Here is a 15,592-nt window from a genome sequence, read left to right on the forward strand (position 1 = left end):
TTTATCCCCTTATTCCACTTTGCCCTCTTTTGTAGTGAAACACCTTAGATATTCACAGAGTTTCTAAATCCTATGTTCCTATTATTTCAAACTCATTCCACTTAGGCTTCTTTCCATCCTCACTTCCTGAATTTTCTCTTTTGGATAGCACAAGTGACTTCCATCTGGCTATACGCAATCGTCAGTTCTCGGTTCTCATGTTACTTGGCATTTGACGGTTGATTTGCCCTCTTGTCTGGTAACTGTAGCAGATGCTATAGATGCCCTGCTCATATCCCCTCATATCAATATATGCTTGTCCACTTCCCTTACTAGTATCTCTTTGTCTGAGGGATTTCTTCAGCTGCCAGAGTTCACTCTGCCTATGCTCAGATGGCTAGAAATGCCAGCAGAGTAATACTGCTTTCCCCTCCCCTAAGCAGTTCTTAATCAATGACTGATATGAGTTGGTGTGAAAATAACCTGGTTCTATAACCCCTCCCTTGAGGCCATGTCATTTACCAGATGTTATTCCCCAGTGTGATTAAGCTTCAGTTACCTGCTATGGTAACTTGTTTGATAAACACTTAATTGTCTGTTTTTATCTATGTCTCATTTCTCTGCTTCCCTGAGCTCACTACCCAAGCAAACTACCTGTATATGTAATCCTCGTTTCAGAGTTTATTTTCTAGGGATAACCAACTTGATTTAATATTCCTCATCTGGTTTTCAGGGCACTATATTATCTTGGTTTTCCACCTACATCACTGGCTATTCCTCATCTTCTTTGCTTTAGGACCTCTTAATATGAAGTACTCCAGGTTTCATTCTGTAGTCCTCTTCTCTTCTTCACTTATCCCTGAGTGAATTCATTCAATCTCATGGCTTTAAATACCATCTATATGCCTATGACTTTCAATTTTATATTTTTTACCCAAGATGTATTTCTTGAATTTGAGTCTGTTTAGTAAGTTTGTACTTGACATCTGCATTTGGAGGTCTATTAGTTATCTCAAAATGTCCCAAATTGGATTCCTAATTTCTTCCACCCAAACTTGTACTACTGGTAACTTTTTTTGATCTCAGTTAATGGCAAGACTATCCTTTTAGTTAGTTGTTCAAGACAAAAATGTTAGAATCATTCTTTACTTCTCCCTTTATCTGGTACTTTGTATCTAATCCACTAGAAAATTCTTTTGATCTTTAAAAAATATGTCTGGAGGGCCAGGCATGGTGGCTCACGCCTGTAATCCTAGCACTTTGGGAGGCCGAGGTGGGCGGGTCACCTGAGGTCAGAAGTTCAAGACCAGCCTGACCAACATGGTGAAACCCCGTCTCTAAAACGAAAATTAAAATATAAAATAAATAAATAAATTTAAAAATGTCCAGAATCCAGCCATTGCCTTCTACCGTGGCTGTGTTACCAGCAACCCTAACATTGATTACTCTAAAGGCCCTCTAAATGGTTTCCCTGTTTTTTATCTTCTCTTCTCGATTCTCTCCTCTCCTTCCCTTCTATACGTAGCTTTATGATGCTGAGCTTGAGACTCTGTAAACTGTTTCTGGCTCCATGTTAAATTCTGCCAACAGGGAGTGCTAGAGGGATTCTGAAAAGCTGGAAAATGAAGTTCCCTTCCCCTCCCCTCCCCTCCCTCCTCGTCTCCCCTCCTTCCGTCTCCTGCACTGTGTGCCACCCCCAGCTAACTTTTATATTTTTAGTAGAGACGGGGTTTTGCCATGTTGGCCAGGCTGGTCTTGAACTCCTGGCCTCAGGCAATGCACTCACCTCAGCCTCCTAAAGTGCTGGGATTTCAGGCATGAGCCATCATGCCCAGCCAAATGGTTTCCCTATTTCTACTGTTGATTCCTTCATTCCAGCCCACCCCCAGTCTATGCTCAACACAAATCTGGAAAGATCTGATTAAAATCTAGGTCAGATCATATTACACCTTGGTTTTAAACCCTAAATAGCTTTCTGTTTACCTCAGAAAATAAGCCCGTCCTTTCAGGGCTTTCAGAAATAAGTAATGTATCCATTACTTTTCTTATCCCCTATTACTTTTTTTTTTTTTTTTTTTTTTTNTGATCTTAGCTCACTGCAACCTCTGCTTCCTGGGTTCAAGTGATTTTCCTGCTTCAGCCTCCTGAGTAGCTGGGACTATAGGCATGTACCACTACGGTTGGCTAATGTTCGTATTTTTAGTAGAGATGGGATTTCACCATGTTGGCCAGGCTGGTCTTGAACTCCTGACCTCAGGTGATCTGCCCGCCTTGGCCTCCCAAAGTGCTGGGATTACAGCATGCCCGGACTCCCTATTACTTTTTTACTTAGTTACTTAGCTTCAGTTACCTGACCTTCTTCTTGTTCTTTGAATACACCAGGCATGCTCCTGCCTTTGGTCCTTTGTCCTTATCCTCTCTGCCGGCAAAACTTTTTGTCTAGACATCCCCAAAAAACCCTCACCTCTTTCAAGTGTTTGCTCAAATGTTACCTTTTCAAGGAGGACTGATTACCAATTTAAAAAATATGCCTGCCTCTTTCCCCAACACATGCTGCTTTCCCAACCTCCTATATCTACTTCTCATTTATTTCCATAGCATATATCACTTTCTAACATATTATATAATGTACTTATGTTTAATGTTTATTGTTTATTGCTTATTTCTCCTGCCAGAATGTAAGCTCCATGGGGCAGTGACCTTTGTTCTGTTTACTGATATAGCTACATGCTTAGAACAATGCCTGGCATGTGATAAATCCTCTATAAATACTTGTTAAATGAGTGGAAGAAATATTATTGTGTTAAAAATATACTTCCATATAAAACTTTAAGATCACACAATGTAGTATTTACTGTAACATCTCACTCACCTGTAACATTTTTAACTTCATCCATCATCACGTTCAAATCAATCTTCCCATTATCTTTAAGATAAAAAACATCAAAAAGATTTATGAAAAATGATATAAGGTCCTTGCATTTTTAAATAGAAACCCAAAAGTCAATTATTCAAAAATATTTCCCTAGAAATTTATTTTTCCAAGTCCAATGCTCATGAATTTAATTAATATAGCTACTACTATTTACCCTACAAACAATCAAAATCTGTATTTCACAATGCGATAGTAAAGTTTAAAGCATTCTTCTTTTCTTCAGGACAATCTATTATCTAGTAAGTTAGTCTTTTCAGGGGTTAGAAATTTGAGAAAAAATTTTATTTAAAAATGGTATTTCCATTTTTGTCAATGCTGACTTGACTTTAGGCTTATGATCACTTTGGCACTAAGTTATCCACTAAAAGATTAGAGTGTTGGTATCCATGTCTGGTTGCTCTTAGGTTGCCAACATAAGTATCATGCTGATATACCCAGTTAAAGTCCATTTGCGATGACAAAACTTTTATTTTGTTGTGACCATTCTCAATTAAAATATATTTTCATAGATCATGTACTTAATTTCTTTGATCAGTATTTCTCAAATTAAAGTCTGAAGTCACTGGAAGTCAAGTGGATAAATGTTAAGCAGTTTGTAAGATTGCAAATTTGAGAAACACTGGATAGGGAGGCTAAGCTAGTAGTTGAGAGACATTATTACCCTTATAGGCAAGTTCAGTTTGGAACCTTAAAGCTGCTGAAGGACATGCTGTTTTTTTACTTATGACTTGGTCAAGGGTGTCAATTCATCACTGCTCAAATATGTTTGCACTGTTGTATTATTTGTAATATTCCTAAGACTATAAGTTTATCTGAAGACAAGATACCAAGAATCACTTTGCATTCTTACTATCACCTAGGCATTAGTGTAATGGTTTGCACAAGATTGATGCTCCATAAATATTTACTAAATAATCGTTTTAGCAAAATGCAAACATATTATAAAGAATGAATTAGCTTTAAAATTATTATATTCCAGGTTCTTAGATACAGAATTTATCTTTGTTCTTTTAAAATATTGCTTATGACAATCTTTTGCTGGTATTCTTTTTTCTCTTTTTGAGATAGGGACTCACTCTGTTGCGTAGGCTGGACAATCCACCTGCCTCACTCTCCCAAGTAGCTAGGACTAAAGGCACATACCACCATCCCTGGATTATTATTTTTTTTTTTTGAGACAGAGTGTCATTCTATTGCCTAGGCTGGAGTGTAGTGGCACGATCTTGGCTCACTGCAACCTCCACCTCTTGGGTTCAAGCAATTTTCCTGCCTCAGCCTCCTGAGTAGCTGGATTATGGGTGTGTACTACCATGCTCAGTTAATTTTTGTAATTTTAGTAGAATTGGGGTTTCACTCTGTTGCCCAGGTTGGTCTCAAACTCCTGGCCTCATGCGACCCATCTGCCTTGGCCTCCCAAAGTGCTGGGATTACAGGCGTGAACCACTGTGCCCAGCCGTTCCCGGACAACTAAAAGAAATACTTTTTAGAGATGAGGCCTTGCTATGTTGCCTAGGCTGGTTTTGAAGTCCTAGCCTCAAGAGATCCTCTCGCCTCAGCCACCCAAAGTGCTGGGATTACAGAGGTGAGCCACTGCACCTGGCCTGGTATTATTTTACAGTTTTATAATACCTTATTAATATGGTTACTATTATAACTTTTAAATAGGACAAGGAAGAAGTTTTTTTTGATAAAAGTCTGCCTGTAAATGACATGCCACCACACCCTTCACTTTCTGTGTTTCCAATTAGCTCTACTGATATTGTTTCAGGCCCATTAGGTTCTGAAACAATATTCTATCCTATCTCAGATGATTAAACAGATGTACAAGATATTCTACAAGAATGATATTAAGGGCCTCACACTTTAAATCACTGTGCTGGTGATGTTCTAAGATACTAGGACAATGGGGTAACCGCAAATATCTACATTTATTGCATTGGTAGGTTGAAAGAGCTATAGAAGAGATTTAAAAACAAAAGAAAAAGTCATTTTTTGAAAACTGCTTGCTCATTAAGGTAAAGGTACCATGGGCTTAGAACAGTGCCTGATGCATAATAGGCATTAAAGTCAATGGAATCAAAGAATAAAAGGTACTACTGATTTAGAAAAGCACACACAGTATTCATTGACTTGGGTTAATTTTATATTTTTACTATTTCCTCTAGGGAGCAGTAGTCCCCCAAAATTTTCTGATGAAATTTTTTCAGTTCCACTAGCATAAGACCATCTAAAATATGCCAAGTTTAATGAATTTCATTTGTAACATTACTATATACCTTTTAAAATTGGTTAATTCAATTAGCTCATGGAAGTATAGCATCATGGTTAAGAGACAGTTTCTGAAGGCTGATTGCCTAGGTTCTTTTCCTGGCTCCATCATTTACTAGCTTTCTGTCTTTGGGCAAGTGAGTTTTCTGTGCCTTAGCTTCCTTATATGTAGAATGGGGATAAAAACAGAACCTACCTTTTAGGGTTGTTTGCAAGATTAAATAAGTTGATACATGAAAGTGCTTAGCATAGTGTCTTGCATGTGTCAGGACCACACGGTGTTGGTCATGGCTATTTAATGCTGGATTAGCAGTAGGGACTAAAAGATTAATGTCCTGTGTATTTTTGTTAAATCTTGGCATTTCCTGTGGTGTTACATAGTGAGTTGACACTTGCTATTTATGTTGGCAGTATTCTTGGTGATTCTTCCCACACGGTAGCCATTGGGTTCAGTTTGGTAGCTGCAGTGAAGGCCTTATTCTTTCATTTCTTTTCATATATATCCTATTTTCAATCATTTCAGCCCTTTCAATCATTCCAGCCCCACTACTAGCCTTATGCTCAAAGGTTTACTAAGGGGTACACTGATGTTCAAACACTCACCATCAACTGGTAGGTTGTCCTTCAGTGACTGGATTTCTTTCTCCTTGAGATCAATTCCTGTGCTTTTCAGAAACATTTCCATCTTATCTGAAGACACCTTTGTTCCTTAAGAAATAAGGGGATGAATGCAAGAAAATTTATAATGATATAAAGAGTGGGGATTTTTTGCTCATATCTAGGCATCAATACTATTCACAGAATGAAGGGCAAAGAACAATTAAACTATTCAAGTAAACATGGTTTTTGGTATATAAGTCAGGAATTTCTAAACCCCTAGCTGTGGGATTCTGTTATGGCTTTTAGCAGAACTAAAGATTAAAATCAACCTTTATAAATGTGTCTGCATCATAAGATTTAAAACTTGCCAAAATAATGGAGAAAAATAAATAATTGAGTAAAGTTCATGGGTTTACTCCATCATAATCCCCTGGAAATATTTTTAAAATTTTTATATTTTAATTGACATATAATAATTGCATATTTTAAAGGGTACAATGTGATGTTTTGATACATGTAATCATTGTGGAATAATCAAATCAGTGTAATTAGTATATCTATCACCTCAAATATTTATCATTTCTTTATGGTGAGAACATTAAAATCCTTTCTTGTAGCCTGAAAAACACAACACATTATCATTAATTATAGCCATCTTGCTCTGCAATAGAACACCAGAACTTATTTTTCCTAACACTAACTTTGTATCTGTTGACCAATATCTTCTGGGACAGTTTCTTTTCACCTTTTCTGTTTATTTTTTTATTTTTATTTTTTATTTATTTATTTTTTTTTTGAGACGGAGTTTCGCTCTTGTTACCCAGGCTGGAGTGCAATGGCGCGATCTCGGCTCACCGCAACCTCCGCCTCCTGGGTTCAGGCAATTCTCCTGCCTCAGCCTCCTGAGTAGCTGGGATTACAGGCATGCGCCACCATGCCCAGCTAATGTTTTGTATTTTTAGTAGAGACGGGGTTTCACCATGTTGGCCAGGATGGTCTCGATCTCTTGACCTCGTGATCCACCCGCCTCGGCCTCCCAAAGTGCTGGGATTACAGGCTTGAGCCACCGCGCCCGGCCTGTTTATTTTATTTGTTCACTTAAAGTTCTGGGATACATATGCAGAACGTGCAGGTTGGTTACATAGGTATACATGTGTCATGGTGGTTTGCTGTACCTATCAACCGGTCATCTAGGTTTTAAGCCCCACATGCATTAGCTATTTGTTCTAATGCTCTCCCTCTCCTTGCTGCCTAGCTCTAAACAGGCCCCAGTGTGTGATGTTCCCTTCCCTGTGTCCACATGTTCTCATTGTTCAACTCCCACTTAGGAGGGAGAACATGTGGTGTTTGGTTTTCTGTTCCTGTGTCAGTTTGCTGAGAATGAGGTTTTCCAGCTTCATCCATGTCCCTGCAAAGGACATGAACTCATTCTTTTTTATGGTTGCATAGTATTCCATGGTTTATATGTGCCACATTTTCTTTATCCAGTCTATCATTGATGGGCATTTTGGTAAATAATTTCATTATTTATGAAATAATAAAATTGAGCAGGTTGTTCAATTTCCATGAAGTTGTGCAGTTTTGAGTGAGTTTCTTAATCCTGAGTTTTAATTTGATTGCACTGTGGTCTGAGAGACTGTTATGATTTTTGTTCATTTGCATTTGCTGAGAAGTGTTTTACTTCCAATTATGTGGTTGATTTTAGAATAAGCACCATGTGGCACTGAGAAGAATGTATATTTTGTTGATTCTGGGGAGTTCTGTAGCTATCTATTAGGTCCGCTTGGTCCAGAGCTGAGTTCAAGTCCCAAATATCCTTGTTAATTTTCTGTATTGTTGATCTGTCTAATATTGATGCTGGGGTATTAAAATCTTCTACTACTATTGCGTGGGAGTCTAAGTCTCTTTGTAGGTCTCTAAGAACTTGTTTTATGATTCTGGGTGTTCCTGTATTGGGTGCATATATATTTAGGATAGTTAGCTCTTTTTGTTACATTGATCCCTTTACCATTATGTAATGCCTTTCTTTGTCTCTTTGATCATTGTTGGTTTAAAGTCTGTTTTATCAGAGACTAAGACTGCAACCCCTGATTATTTTTGCTTGCCATTTGCTTGGAAGATATTCCTTCATCCCTTTATTTTGAGCCTATGTGTGTCTTTGCATGTGAGATAGGTCTCCCGAATACAGTACACTGATGGGTCTTGACTCTATCCAATTTGCCCATCTGTGTGTCTTAATTGGGGCATTTAGCTCATTTACATTTAAGGTTAATATTGTTATGTGTGAATTTGATCCTGTCATCATGATGCTAGCTGGTTATTTTGCACTTTAGTTGATGTAGTTTTTTCATGATGTCATTGGTCTTTATATTTGGTATTTTTTTTTGCAGTGGCTGGACCAGTTTTTCCTTTCCATATTTAGTGCTTTCTTTAGGAGCTCTTGTAAGGCAGGCCTGGTGATGACAAAATCCCTCAGCATCTGCTTGTCTGGATTTTATTTCTCCTTCGCTTATGAAGCTTAGTTTGGCTGAATATGAAATTCCGGGTTGAAAATTCTTTTCTTTAGGAGTGAATATTGGTCCCTCCTCTCTTCTGGCTTGTAGGGTTTTTGCAGAGAGATCCGCTGTTAGTCTGATGGGCTTCCCTTTGTAGGTAACCTGGCCTTTTTCTCTGGCTGCCCTTAACATTTTTTCCTTGGTTTCAACCTTGGAGAATCTGATGATTATGTGTCTTGGGGTTGCTCTTCTTGAGGAGTATCTTTGTGGTGTTCTCTGTATTTTCTGAATTTAAATGTTGGCCTGTCTTGCTAGGTTGGGGAAGTTCTCCTGGATAATATCTTGAAATGTGTTTTCCAACTTGGTTCCTTTCTCCCCATCACTTTCAGGTATACCAGTCAATCATAGGTTTGGTCTTTTCATATAGTCTCAATTTCTTAGAGGCTTTGTTCATTCCTTTTCATTCTTTTTTTCTCTAATCTTGTCTTCACACCTTATTTCAGTAAGTTGATCTTTAATCTNTGATTGATTCAGCTATTGATAACTTGTGTAAGCTTCACCAAGTTTTTGTGCTGTGTTTTTCAGCTCCATCAGGTCATTTATGTTCTTCTCTAAACTGGTTATTCTAGTTAGCAGTTCCTGTAACCTTTTATCAAGGTTCTTTGCTTCCTTGCTTTGGGTTAGAACATGATCCTTTAGCTTGGAGGAGTTTGTTATTACCTACCTTCTGAAGCCTACTTCTGTCAATTTGTCAATTTCATTCTCCATCCAGTTTTGTTCCCTTGCTGGAGAGGAGTTGTGATCATTTGGAGGAGAAGAGGCATTCCGGTTTTCGGAATTTTCAGTGTTTCTGTACTGGTTTTTCCTCATCTTTGTGGATTTATCTACCTTTGATCTTTGAGGCTGATGACCTTTGGATGGGGTTTTTGTGTGTGGGTCTTTTATGTTGATGTTGTTGTTTTCTATTTGTTAGTTTTTCTTCTAATAGTCAGGCCCTTCTTCTGCAGGTCTGCTGAAGTTTGCTGGAGGTCCTCTCCAGATCCTGTTTGCCGGGGTATCACCAGTAGAGGCTGCAGAACAGCAAAGATTGCTGTCTGCTCCTTCCTCTGGAAGCTTTATCCCAGACGGGCACTGGCCTGATACCAGCTGGAGTTCTCTTGTATGAGGTATCTGCCGACCCCTGTTGGGAGATTTCTCCCAGTCAGGAGGCACGGGGTGAGGGACCCATTTGAGGAGGCAGTCTCTCCCTTAGCAGAGCTCCTGCACTGTGCTAGGAGAATCTCTCTTGTCAGATCAGCTGCTCTCTTCAGAGCCAGCAGGCAGGAACGATTAAATCCACTGAAGCTGTGCCCACAGTTGTCCCCTTCCCCCAGGTGCTCTGTCCCAGGGATATGGTGGTTTTGTCTGTAAGCCCCTGACTGGGGCTGTTACCTTTCCTTCAGAGATGCCCTGCCCAGTGAGGAGGAATCTAGAGAAGCAGTCTGGCCACAGCTACTTTGCCAAGCCCAGCCCAGACCTTCCAGCTTCTTAACACTGTCAGGGGAAAACTGCCTACTAAAACTTCAGTAATGGCAGATGCCCCTCCCCCTACCAACCTCAAGGTTGACTTCAGACTGGTGTGGTGCCAGAAAGAATTTCAAGCCAGTGGTTCTTAGCTTGCTGGGCTCTCTGGGAGTGGGACCCACTGAGTGACACCACTTGGCTCCCTGGCTTCAGCCCCCTTTCCAGGGAGTGAATGGTTTTGTCTCACTGGGGTCCCAGGTGCTACTGGGGTACAAAAAAATACTCCTGCAGCTAGCTCAGTGTCTGCCCAAATAGCTGCCCAGTTTTGCACTTGAAATCCAGCGCCCTGGTGGTGTAGGCACATGAGGGAATCTCCTGATTGGCAGACTGCAAAAACCATGGGAAAAGTGTAGTAACCTGGCTGTGTTGCATAGTCCCTTGTAGATTCCCTTGGTTGGGGGAAGGAGGTCCCCGACTCCTCGTTCTTCCCAGGGGAAGCAATGCCACACCCTGCTTCTGCTCGCTCTCCGTGGGCTGGACCCACTGCCTAACCAGTCTCAATGAGATGAACTGGGTACCTCAGTTGGAAATGCAGAAATCACCCACCTTACGCATTGGTCTTGCTGGGAGCTGCAGACAGAGCTCTTCCTATTTGACCACCTTGGTACCCTCCTCCTTGAAACTTTTTAATAACATGTTTCTAGGTACTACCTCTAGAAATCCAAGAGCAATATGACAGAAAAAGGGCCTAGTGATATGAATGCTAAAACAGTGTTTTGTTTTTCCGGTGATTCTGATGCACAACTTTATTTTGAAACCACTATTTTTGGGTCTACTGTAGTTAAACCATTTTAGTGATTGCAGTGTACCTAAAAGCATATAAGGATAAACACTGAATTAATAAACAGTTGGAACAGCAGGATTAGTAATCTGAAAATTGTGAAATAGGAAGGGTTTTTGAAAACAACAGTAAAGCTTGAGGACCTCAGTTTTACCGGCCTTTTTACCTTACTTCTCACTCACCTTCAAGACCCCTCAATTCTTTCATCAGTCTGTTCACATATACCCTTCCTTTGGCTGTAAGACAGAGAAAAATTCAAGTCTCAGGAAGCAATGCAGATATTTAAAAAATAGTACAAAACATGAATAATTTCAGAACGTACACTTTAAAATGTTTTATCCTAGAAATTTATACTTTTTCATTTTCAAGAATAAAACTCAGGAATGGAAACAGTTCTCAATTTGATGAAATCATTTTGTTGGTTATGACATGAAACATTCCTTACATAGAGTATTAGTCACAAAAGTTCATATGCTCAACCTTCTTCGAAGAAGCCTGTTACTTTGTTATTGTTGAGACAGGGTCTTGGTCTGTCACCCAGGCTGGAGTGCAGTGGCAGGATCTCACTTCACTATAGACTCTGCCTCCTGGTCTCAAGTGATTCTCCCACATCAGCCTTCCAAGTAGCTGGGACTACAGGTACGAGCAGCCATGCCTGGCTACTTTTTAAACTTTTTTTTTGTAAAGATGGGGTCTCACTATGTTGCCCAGTTTGGTCTCAAAGTCTTAAACTCAAGTGATTCTTCTACCTAAGCCTTCCAAACTGCTGGGATTATAGGCATGAGCCACTGCACCTGGCTTTACTATAATTTTTAAAATTTAAATTTAAACTTTTTGAGACAGGGCTTGACTTGTCATCCAGGCTGGAATGCAGTGGTACAATCACTGCTCAAAGCAGTCTTCACATCCTGGGCCCCAGCAATCCTCCCACCTCAGCCTCCTGAGTAACTGGGACCACAAGCATATGCCACATGCTTGCCTGGTTATGTGATATTTTTAATGCTTACCATCAATTGGAAGATTATTCAGCAGTTGCACGCCTTTATCTTCTGCGAGCTCTATCCCTATATTTTCCAGAAAATTTTCCAGGTTCCCAGTATCAACCTTCTCACCTTTAAAAAGTAAAAAGTGAAAATGGTTTAAAGTTTGAAGAATGATGATTCTATATTAAGAAAAATGTTCATGTGACATCATTTGCTGATTAAACATTAATGAAATAAATCTGGCAAGAATGCCAGCTATTGCTCAGACATAATCCTAAAGCTTTTTGCTAAAACAATGATGGTCAAAATTAGGCTGTGAGTCATTAGATGCAAACATTCACCAGTAAATAGGTAGAGTGAGAGAATGCATCAAAAAGGGAAACAACTGCATTTAAAATAGAATTTTGTGTGAACATTAGAATCTTGGTTTTGTAAAATTTTCTTAATTGCATGTTTTGGTACCATACAGGGCCTTTCTCTAGGGGTTTTGTTCTTAACCTCACCTGGTTCTCTGTCATGCCTCAGGGATTTGGTGGGTCTGTGTTCCTCTTCCTAGTAGCTACAACACGCAGTGCATTTCCTGTGCTTCCTTCCTTAAAGGTGGCTAGGAAGTCAGATGCAACCTCCCAAGCTCACCTCTTTTTGTGTGCCTCAGGAACACTAGCATGTACAGATTTTTTATTCTTAGAACTTTAATGTAAAGTGCTAGAGGGAAACCGACAGGTGATCACCAAACTATCACAAGCATGAATGACACAAAGCTAACAAGTTTATTTGGTAATGAACTTAGTTTTAGTTCCTCATTATGAGAGTGGAAATCAGTTATTCTTGCCCCCTGCAACCATCTCCCAATCTGCTCTTAGGATGACTGTGTACAATTTTCCTTTACCACAGCTCTTTTCTCTGGCTTGAAGATGCAGTTTCTTTCTTTCTTTATTATCTGAACATAACCTCAATATTTTATTGTTTTCTTAATAAAACAAAAGATAAAGCTCAGAACTGAATCACTTGGTCCTTTCTTGTTCTAGCTCCTTCCAGTTCTCTTAACAGCCAGCATTCTCTGAGATCTGCAGATGGGCTTAACACACACTTACCTCAGCACAATCTTCTTGGTAGTTTTAGCCTTTTCTGGAAAATCGGCTTAGTCTGCCCATCATAGCCACTCTGCTTCCTGTCATAACACTGCTTTCCCTGGGCATACAGAGAATCCTTGCTCTCTTACACTGTGTCACTTTGTGGGGCTGGTGCTTGCCATACTTCCTACGGAAAGTCCAATGTTCCAAAGTCCAGAAATATTGGAAACAAATGTGTCCAATGTTTTATGTCCCACCAACAAAATGATTTCATCAAATTGAGAACTGTTTCCATTCCTGAGTTTTATTCTTGAAAATGAAAAAGTATAAATTTCTAGGACAAAACATTTTAAAGTGTACATTCTGAAATTATGTATAGAAACTCCAGTGCTCTATTGGTTGGGAACAAAAGCTAAAGATGCAGTTAAGGCAGACAAATCAGATGTCCTAATCCTTTCCAATTCCAGCAAAAGAAAATTCTTGCTTTTGGTCCTCTGGAACCACAATACAGTGTTTCCATTGAGAGGGAAACATCTGGGAGTTAGCCAGTCATATGCACAAATGCCTGGAAGGAAATGCGCACAAGGGTTGTTTTCCCCAAGATGCCTCAGAACTCTCTTGTGAAGCCTTGGACCACTGGGACTTCTAATATCCCCCTGTCACCAGCCAAAGGAGTGACTCTTCAGACTCAAAAGAGCAGCCTCCCAGTCTTCTAACTTGATTAAGCTTTTGACAAGATACAGAGCTTTTGCCTCAAGGGAATTGGTCTAACTATACCTTTTATCCATATTGCTTTCATTTTCCAGAATGAAAGCCCCTCTAAATTTTCTGGCCTCTCTGGTCTATTCTGTTTTATTACATTGATATTTTCTTTCTATTGCTAGCTTCTTTTTAACCCTTCTCAGATTGCACTCTGAAATCATACTTCATTAAATGTAAATTTCTCTATATCTTCAGTCTCTTTATAGACTTTTCTTTTAACCTTCTTTCTTAACTGAACTTTGCCTCTTCCTAATAGAATTTTCTATGACTTACTTTTATTTTTGAGATAAGACTGCTCATTTTTCTATGTCCTAATTGTGTCAGGGCTTGGCATTCTTCTAGATTACAACTGCTGCTTTCCAACCAAACCCAAACTTCTCTTTTGAGATTTATGAAATTTGGCTTTCTTTGTATTGCCACCCACTAGCTTCTTGGTCACTTCAGAAGCTTGTCCCATGACCCATAGTCTTCTTCTTCCTCCAAAAACTCCTGGGATCATTATAAGGAATTCTAGCCTTTATTCAGATAACTCATTCAAAGACTGGCCTCCAAATTTCTTGACCTTCTTATCCTCAATGACTGTCTATTAAATTCTACGCTAGTTAACTCTCCAGGACACATTCTGGACTTTGTCATCACCTAGAAATGCTTTACCTCTAAAATCTTAAATTCCAACATGCTGACTACTGGCCAATACCTTGTAATTCTTCCATTTATTTTAATTCCTTATTCATCCACACCTGTTATATCCTTAGAGAGAATTTTCATTCTCCTCTCTCACTTTTCTCTAAGTTCACAACTTTACTTCTTTCTGTGTTCACACTAGACCACATAATCATTTTCCTGGTCTACATGGTTAAGTCTTTATGCTTTCATTCTTTTGGTACATGAACCTTAGAATCTCCTAATTTGGGCCAGCTGAAGAATACCATATAATAATATGAAAGGTTGCCGTTATGTTTTAATTATATCTAACTACGGTTATCTCTTGGCACTTCTCCTCAATGCCTTCATGTATTCCTTATTAACTTTAGTTCATATTTTCTATCAAAGTTATATAAAATCAAATTAGTATAGCTGTTATGGAAAACGGTATGGAGATTTCTCAGGGAACTAAAACATGGAGCTGCCATTTGATCTAGCAGTTCCACTACTGGGTATACACCCAACAGAAAATAAATCATTATATTAAAAAGACATCTGCACTCTTGTGTTTATTGCAGCACTATAGCAGAGATGTGGAATCAATCTAAGTGTCCATCAGTAGATGACTGGATAGAGAGGATGGAGTATGTATATACCAAGGAATACTACTCAGACACTAAAAAAATGAAATGATGCCTTTTGCAGCAACATGAATGGAACTGGAGGCCATTATCCTCAGCAAAATAACTTAGAAACAGAGGGTTAAACTACCACTTGCTCTCACTTATAACTGGGAGCTAAACAATGGGTACACATGGACCTACAGAGTGGAATAATGGACATTGAAGACTACAAAATGTAGGAGGGTGCAGGGGTGAGGGTTGAAAAATTACCTATTGGGTACAGTATTCACTGCTTGAGTGGTGGGTACACTAAAAGCCCAGAATTCACAATGATGCAATATATACATGAACTAAATCTGCACTTGTATCCCCCTACATATGTAAAACTAAAAACAAAAACAAGAAACAAATTTATATAAAATCATCGATACTCTTCTTGAAATTCCCTACCCCACCACTGTGTCCTTCCTGTTAGTAGATGATCCTGTTTTCTACTTTACAAAGAAAATTGAAGCTTTTAGGTAAACTCCTTTGAATTTTACTCCCACATTTACCTAGATTATCTATATCTGTGCCCTTTCTAACTTGAAGTCTGCTTGTCTCGGAAAAAGAGGTGGCTTCAGATTCTTACTCATATATTCAATTGTAAGATGATGTCTTTAGATGTCCCACAGAAACCCCAAATTCAATATGACCCAAAATGGAAACTCTATCTTTACTTCTAAATCTTTTACTGAATTCCTTATTTTGGTGACTGTCACTATCACTCACCCAACTACCCAACTCAGAAACGAAGGAGTCACCCTTTACTTTTTCCTTTCTTCCAATCTCCATACCTGATCAGGAATCAAACCCTGAAATACTGTATCTATAATATCTCTTATA

At 39.1% G+C, this 15,592-nt stretch overlaps 1 long non-coding RNA gene across 1 annotated transcript; it reads right to left on the reverse strand.

Annotated features, from left to right (window-relative positions):
- Positions 1–2,840: 2,840 nt before the first annotated feature.
- Positions 2,841–11,743, reverse strand: LOC119474198. Its single transcript, XR_005203484.1, has 4 exons — positions 11,629–11,743; positions 10,804–10,857; positions 5,786–5,890; positions 2,841–2,905 (listed from the first exon to the last, which is right to left on the reverse strand). It is a non-coding gene; the product is annotated as an uncharacterized LOC119474198 (long non-coding RNA).
- Between the last annotated feature and the right edge of the window lie 3,849 nt (positions 11,744–15,592).

Source organism: Cebus imitator, unplaced genomic scaffold (assembly GCF_001604975.1).
Source record: "Cebus imitator isolate Cc_AM_T3 unplaced genomic scaffold, Cebus_imitator-1.0 Scaffold217, whole genome shotgun sequence".
Lineage (NCBI taxonomy): Eukaryota > Metazoa > Chordata > Mammalia > Primates > Cebidae > Cebus > Cebus imitator.